Consider the following 8,532-nt stretch of genomic DNA (forward strand, 5'->3'; position numbering starts at 1 on the left):
TAGCAAAGATTTAGCGGGAATATGACGATGATGAAAAATCCGTAGTTGAGGAGGAAAACATGGCTGGATTCCTTGAATGTATGAACAAAATTCTCTATGAAGAAAAGAAATAGAAACTCTAAGAATTTTGTGAATCAGACTTTTATCGGAAATCGTTTTACTTTGATTGATTCCGCGCCCCTTTTGCCTCTTCTCTCCTTGTGCCCTTTTAGCCCTGAACAAACCCTCAAGAGTCATGCAGATTTTGCTCCAGGAACCGTCCGAAATTGAAATTGAAGACTGCAGGTGCGTCAGGTGAAGAGAAAGGGAAAGAATAGGGCTAGTTTAGATTAGAGCCAAAAAATAAATAAATAGAAAATCAAGGAATATATACATCAACACAATGGATTAACGATTGAAATAAACAACTAGAAAATGATAAATTGATAAAATGACAGAAGCCAAAAATGATTAATTTCCTAACTAACTTCTCTGGTGTCATAATCTCATTCTTTTCATCTTTCCTCCAAAAATTCCACTTTCCAAAGAATAGTCAATCAGTAAACCAAACAATTAAACGTTGTAGATATTCGAGCTCGTCTAATTATCAAAAGTAAACATCAAACCATTTATTTGCATATCCTCCAACCTCCCAGAGGCAAGATTATAAATGAGCTGGTAGGAAGTTGCTGCTATTTTTAAAAAGTCTACCAAGGTCATTTAGAGCGATATTGCACCAGGATTATTTGTTCTTTTAATAGCTCGGGTATTTATCATCTCAAAAATTATAAAAACTTCGAGGAAAGTATCTCAATTTTTCATGTGATATAACAAAAACATTATGTTGTAGCGGAATTACACACAAGTAAAAAACGAGCAAGCAAACTCCCCAGTTACTGTAATCGTAACGGCTAACAAGTTTTCCCACAGCCACACTTTCCCCTTAACTACTTTTCACACGCAGGACAATTGGCTTACCGAACACAGAACACACAAAACACAAACACATGTACTCACCTCAGACTCTAGATACTCAGGGCTAGGCTGTGCTGTCCGCTGGATATAAGCTAGTCGAGACACAAGAATCGTCGATAATTTCACTACCCAAGACAGACAAACACCAAAACCGTACAACAACTAAAAAAAAAAAACACACCACAATCACCACTCAAACAAATACCAACAGCTCGAAAACAACTGACAAATCATACGCCAACTCCAACCCAGCACAAAAAAACCACCACCACCAACACTGTCTCCAACAGACAACTCAGAAACCACCAAACCACAAAATCAAGTACAACGAACCTCTCCAACTCAACAATCACCAGACAGACACACGCACAACAACCATACAACATCAATATTAACCAAGAAAAGAAAACACCAAATAACCCTGTCTACTTCTGAATCTGAATGTCTTTTCCGACTTACTGACTCTTCACGAATCTCGTAACAGATGCTCGCCACTGATAAACTCGGCGATCGCCACAACAGACACACGATTACGCCTGCCATCAAACCACTCCCATTTCATCCCTCCACCAATTTTGCTCTCTCTCTCTCTCTCTCTCTCTCTCTCTCTCTCTCTCTCTCTCTCTCTCTCTCTTTCACGCAACCTTCGAAGAATTGTCAAATTTAAACTACCATCATTTACTCCTCCATAATGTGAGAGCTACAGCTTTACGAACATTAGATACTACTGTAGATTTCTTTAATATTGTTTATACGAAAAATACCTTTCTCCTCTCGTGCAGTACAATAAAATGAAGATGAATAAATCCAGTACCAATCATTCATTTACATTTATATTTTTAGGAATAACAGTTCAAGTTAAGAATAAAATCAAGATCATTAAGAAATTATTGAAATTAAAATATGAAAAATTTGATTTCTCCCAGATTATAACCGAAAACACGATTTTTAAAACGCCATTGCAAATATTCTTCATTATTTTTTCATTGAATTTCATTTTTGTCATACCAATATTCTTAACGACACATATTTAGATATTTCAAATGTACACCATTTGCATCTGAATGTACTTTAGAATCTCTACGCGCCACTAATGAGGACATTTCTGGTTTGTTTACAGCCATCCTACCTGAGAAAAGGTGTTCTAATCTAAGGCATAATTTCAGTCTCAGTTAACATACGTTCTGATGAAATTGCTTCCTGTTGAGGGCTAGTGCTATCAGTGCACCTCTTGCGGGGCACTGTAGGCATTACTTAAGGTTTTTTGCAGCCTCCCATCAGCCACAAGCTGCAACTTATTTCATTCATTTTACTGTACTTCCGTTCATATTAGTTTTCTTCCGTCTTACTTTTCACCCACTCCAAACAATTGTTTTATAGTGCAACTGGTTTGAGGTTTTTCTCCTGTTACACGTTTTAGACCTATCTACTCTAAATTTCCTTTTCAGCGTTGAATGACCTTGTAGGTCCCAGCGGTTGGCCTTTGGCCTAAATTTTATATTGCTTTCCTAAAGGTTTCATGACACTATATTCAGAAAAGAAGTAGTTTACGGAACCCGGATCACTTCTAACTTCAGTTAACATCGACGAAGACATGATTAAATTCAAATATATGTAGGATTTGCAATATATATATATATATATATATATATATATATATATATATATATATATATATATATATATATTTCTGGAATAAACTGAATGAAAGCGTTCCCTCAAGTATTTCCTGTGAAATCAGGAATTGGTTTCAACTTTTAAAGGAATTATATATCTCCTGCTTCCCCCTTCCGCTGGCGTTATTATTGTCGTTTTAATTGTAATTTCGTACTACAAGCAACCGACATTCCCTTTCTTCAATAATGATGGCAGCCCTTCTCGGTAGCATCAAAAAATCATGAACAGAACCATTAATATACAGAATCGCTGGTCCTCTGATTCTCCTCACTATTCCATACATAAATTAAACCACCGTCCTCGACCGGCCAAGAGAGCAAAATTATTCAGAGAACAAACAGTTAGTTTACAGTCATAATAATATGCAAATTGCGTTTCTCTGAGAGTGGAAAAAACGGGGATTGAGGTCATTCATTCTCCTTGTAATTGGGACGATGGATATGGTAATTCTCCCGGTAATTTCCAGTAGTTACTTAATGGACGGGTCAAAGTTCCCATACAATGAATTTCACGATCTACTTCACTTTGATTGACAGAGTAAACACTTTCGCTACAGATTGACTCTGATCTCTGACGCAAAACTATTGGAATGTCTTGGCACTTAGTATATTTCTATTTTCATTTCCTAACTATTCTGATCATATTTCTCCTCAGATTCGCAGACGCCCCCCCCCCCTCCCCCCCCCCCCCCCCCTCCCCAACCACGCCATAGTAAGTAACCATATCTCTCAGCGACTTCAAAGAATGATGAATAACATTTATAGAAGTGATAAAAAAATACTTTTTCTCTTTCGCTGCCTTTTCATACTTTTATTATTTATATAGATGAACGAAGTTCATCGTCTTCAGTGGTATGATTATGCCAATGAAGGTCATTTTGGAAGAAGAAAAGAACCCAGGTTAAGATACTAAAATAGTTCGGTTGATCATCTTAAATATTCAAAACTCTCCGTGGGGAATATTCACAGCTTTTCGTCATACTGATGCTTTGATATAACATGCTTCTACCAAACGTGATGTGAGACTGTATGAAGATGCCATACATCAAATACCTTCATGTACTTTAAATTTTTTTTTTTTTTTAAGTGACACTTTTTATGAAAGCCAATACAAGTTAAACCAACAGCTGTATCTACTGTCCTTCATATAAAAAAGTCTTTCTGATACAAAAAAAAGATAGTTTAACTGGAAAAGAGCAGTGGTTAACAACGCGCTATTTTCAGCTAAAATGCTTCAAGTGCGCGATGGAAGGAACACAGCAGTCGCTTATTGGTGACTAGATTGATTGGAAGCAGCGTTCTGGCGTCACGAGTTCTCGGCTAAACCCGCCCGAGTCTGCAACAGGTCTTCCGAGGAAGGTATGACAATTAAATTCTGTCTTTGTTGGTTATTGAAATTCTAAGGAAACGAAATGCGCAGAGGGAAAGGTTGTACTGGAATAGATTTTACTTAAACATGAGAATTATTTTTTAAATATTGCGACCGTGTAGCAGATTTACTCATGAAAAATGTCATAATGTTTTATCCTAAATGCCTAGTTAGCTTCTTGAGAGAGAGAGAGACCTTACAGACTTTACAGACCTTACATCTTGTTCGGGTTGCCCCAGGTCCCACAGTATGAGGCACCTCTAATGTCTGCCAGAGAGTTGCTATTACATCTTCCCGTATATTTTGCATCTTCCAATCTTGGATGGTCTGGGATGCAGTTTAGATATTGGTCGAGCATTATCGATGCTGGTGCGTAGTGGATTAATGTCCTGGGTGCTTTCCTTATTTTTCCTGGTATAGTTTTGGGCACTATTAATCTACCTCTGCTTGCTCTTTCTGATATTTTTAGGCTCCATGATGTTTTCAGCCATTCCTCTATCTGTTTCCATGCCTGAATTATCATGTAGCGTTCTCTTCTTTCTAGACTATATAATTTTAAGGATTGTAGTCTTTTCCAGTAGTCAAGGTCCTTAACTTCTTCTATTCTAGCTGTAAAGGACCTTTGTACACTCTCTATTTGTGCAATATCCTTTTGATAGTGTGGGTACCATATCATATTGCAATATTCAAGTGGACTACGAACATATGTTTTATAAAGCATAATCATGTGTTCAGCTTTTCTTGTTTTGAAATGCCGTAACAACATTTTCACATTTTTGCTTTACATTTTGCCAATAGAATTGCTATTTGATCGTTGCATAACATGTTCCTATTCATCATCACACCAAGGTCTTTAACTGCTTCCTTATTTGTGATTGTCTCATTATTAGGTCCCCTATATGCATATAGCTTTCCTTCTCTGTCTCCATAGTTTATTGATTCAAATTTATCAGAGTTAAATACCATCCTATTTACCTCTGCCCAATCATATACTTTGTTAAGGTCTCTTTGTAGCGCGTTCCTATCTTCATCACAAGTAATTTCTCTACTTATTCTTGTGTCATAGGCGAAACTACTCACTACCGAGTCCTTAACATTACTGTCTATGTCTGCGATCATAATAACAAACAGTAATGCAGCTAACACCGTACCTTGTGGCACACCGGAAATTACCTTAGCTTCATCCGATTTCTCATCGTTTGCAATAACTATCTGTTTCTGTTGTGTAAAAATTCTTTTAACCATCTTCCTACTTTATCCACTATATTATGTTTTCTAATTTTCTTCGCTAATATATTATGGTCTACCTTGTCAAAAGCTTTTGCAAAGTCTAGATAAACCACATCTGTTTCATTTCCGCTTTTCATATTTTTGTATATGTTTTCACGGTGGACTAACAGTTGGGTTTGTGTACTTTTTCCGGGTACGAAACCATGTTGTTCTATATTAAACAGATTACTTTTTATAAAATGTTTCATAATATTTTTCTTCATTACCCTTTCATACACTTTCTATAATGTGATGTTAGACTCACAGGCCTATAATTACTTGCCTCTAGTCTTGATCCACTTTTTGAATGTAGGGGTAATATATGCTAATTTTGTGCTCATCATAAATCGTGCCTGTATCTACACTTTGTCTTAATAATATTGCAAGTGGCTTTGCTATAGAATGAACTACTTTCTTTAACAAAATAGCAGGAACTCCATCAGGCCTTGCGGCAGCTCCATTTTTAATTTCATTAATAGCCTGCACAATATCAGCTTCATTAATATCTATGTCAGCTAAATATTCACTATTTTCGTCCCTTACTTCTATATCATTATCTTCATTATCTATTCTATGGGTGAATTCTCTCTTAGATCGTTCTGCCAATATGTTGCAAATTCCTTTTTTTCATTTGTTAATCTCCTTCAATTCTTAGAGGGCCTATTTCTATTCTTCTTTTTATTCATCTTCTTCGCATATGAGTTATAATAGTTTGGGGTTTTGCTTGATATTTATTAGGGTTTTTTCTTCCAAGTCCCGTTTTTCATTTTTCTTTGATTGTATAATCTTTGTTCTGCATTTTTCTATCTTACTTTTTAGTTCTATAACTTTCCATGCATTTTTTCTTTTGCAAGACCTTTTTTCCACTTTCTGATTTTTCTGGAACAAAGATCCTTTCTGTCTCTTGGTATGCATGACTGATGTTACTTTTCTTATTCGGTATATATTTTATCCACTATTTTCTCTAATATTTTATAATAATATCTCTGTATTTACCCTTGTCATCACTTACGAAAATGTTATCCCAATCTTTGTTTAATTCTTCATTTATTTCTGACCATTTTATATTTTTTACTGTAGAAGTTGTATTTTCCATATCCTTCCCACTTTCATTTCTTGCTTATCTCTGTTTTCACTTGCTTTGGAATGGACTGTTAATTCTATGACATTATGGTCTGAAATACTCGCATTATAAACTATTATTTCTTTAACATAATTCATCTCGTTCACAAATACTAGGTCTAAAGTATTTTCCTTTCTTGTTGGCAGGTTGATTTATTTGTTGAATGTTGTATTCTAGTAGCATATCTAATAGCTTTTCGAATTGCCTCTTATCTTCTGCACTACTATTATCTCTCTTTTTTATATGTATAAGTACAACCACAATCTCCTATCGTTCTTTCCAGTCTACGAAGTAAAGTTGAACGTCTCCAGATAGGATAGAAATAGTCCAGTCCTTGTGATTTCTACATATATCATCCAATTTTTTCTATTATTAAGTCAAACTCTTTAGTATTAGGGAGGTCTATATATTACCATGTTCATTAATTTTTTCAGATTCAAATTCTACCGCTATTAGTTCACATTTCTGAGTTACTATATTTCTCATATATTTTTCCTTGTTTTTTTTGTCTTTCCCATATATTGCGGTTCCCCATTGATTCCTATTTTTTCTATCTGATCTATAAGTTTGGAACCCTTTATTTGATCATCATTCCCAGTCTCTTGGGAATACCAGGTTTCACTTATATTCATTATATCTATTTTCTTTTCAATTTGGGTTAGTTCTTCTAAGTACACTATTTTTCTTTTTGAGTTACTCGTAACTAAACCCTGCGCATTCATCACTATGATGGTTTGCGTGTTTCGCCTTCACTTTAATATTGGATAATAATAATTTTTATTTTCCCATGTCTCTTTCCTGTTCTGGTATGTTGTTCTTTTTTTCATTTCCAAGAAATTCTGACATTAAAAAAATCCAACTTTTCCATAATATTTGATCTTCCTTCATCATAATTATTCATTTTGTGTCTGAGATCTGCAATTTTCTCCGTATCTGCAATATCCTCTTGCATAATAAATACAGTTATTATCTCTTGAGTAGAATCTTTGGAGCCTAAGGCTTTTTAATTTGAAATTTTTTTTGCTGACATCTCTGCATATCTCGTAGATGGCTTGCTTTTTCTCTTTTTACCTGACATTCTTTGTTCCTCTCTTTTTTTGATTTGATTCTTTCTATTTTGGATTTTATTACTTGAGAGAGAGAGAGAGAGAGAGAGAGAGAGAGAGAGAGAGAGAGAGAGAGAGTGGGGTGGGGAAGGTAGAAAGAGAAAGATAATTTTGGTCCAAGAGATACTAGTAATTGAAGTTCATAATAAATCACAAAGATTATCACAGTGATTTGCTCCTGAGTACACACTTTCCATTTATGATTCGGGTTGAATAACTTGAGAAGTATGCATATTTAAATACCCGAATAAGGAGTCTCATACATCATGCAGAATGCCATTTACATTATAACTTCATAGAGGGAAGGATTTCATCAAGCTTTAGAAAAACCGATTTTGTCAAACAACAAAACATCTTGGGACATTGCTGCCAAATTACGCAGCGTTGTAAAATAAAGTTAGTGCAATTCGAATTGAGGGTTATTTCATGAGAAAATTAAGGGGTATTTTCATAAGGAAATTGAGGAACATTTTATGAGAACATTAAGGAGCGTTTTATGAGAAAACTAGGAGCAATTTAGGAGGTAATCAAAGGTATTTCATGGGAAAGTTAAGGAGCATGATATGAGAAAATTAAGGAGCATTTCATGAGAAAATTAAGGAGCATTTCATTAGAAAAATCAAGGACTATTTCATGAGAAACTAAGAAGCATTTTATGAGAAAACTAAGGAGCATTTTACGAGAAAATATGAACCTTTTTTTTAGAATATCAAGGAGCATTTCATGAGAAAATTAAGGAGCCTTTCATGCGATAATTAAGGAGCACTTTCATGTGAAAATTAAGAAGTGTTTTTTTTTAGAAAATTCATGAGCATTTTATAAGAAAATCAAGGAGTATTTTATTAGAAAATAAAAGAGCATTTTATGAGAATATTAAGGAGTATTTTATAGGAAAGTTAAGGAGCACTCCATGAAAGAAATCAGGAGCATTTCATGAGAAAAACAGAACGAAAGATGGAACAACGAAAAAGTAAATTTTCTAAATCCTCACGTTTTAAATCTGTCGTCCCTGACAGCACCAATAAACACCGTTGC

At 34.9% G+C, this 8,532-nt stretch overlaps 1 protein-coding gene across 1 annotated transcript in view; it reads left to right on the top strand.

Moving 5' to 3' along the window:
• Positions 1-8,532, top strand: part of LOC135222077 (uncharacterized) — a 112,041-nt gene that overhangs the window by 95,979 nt on the left and 7,530 nt on the right. The gene's annotated exons all lie outside the window — the stretch shown is intronic.

The sequence above is a fragment of the Macrobrachium nipponense genome, chromosome 3 (genome assembly GCF_015104395.2).
Source record: "Macrobrachium nipponense isolate FS-2020 chromosome 3, ASM1510439v2, whole genome shotgun sequence".
NCBI lineage: Eukaryota > Metazoa > Arthropoda > Malacostraca > Decapoda > Palaemonidae > Macrobrachium > Macrobrachium nipponense.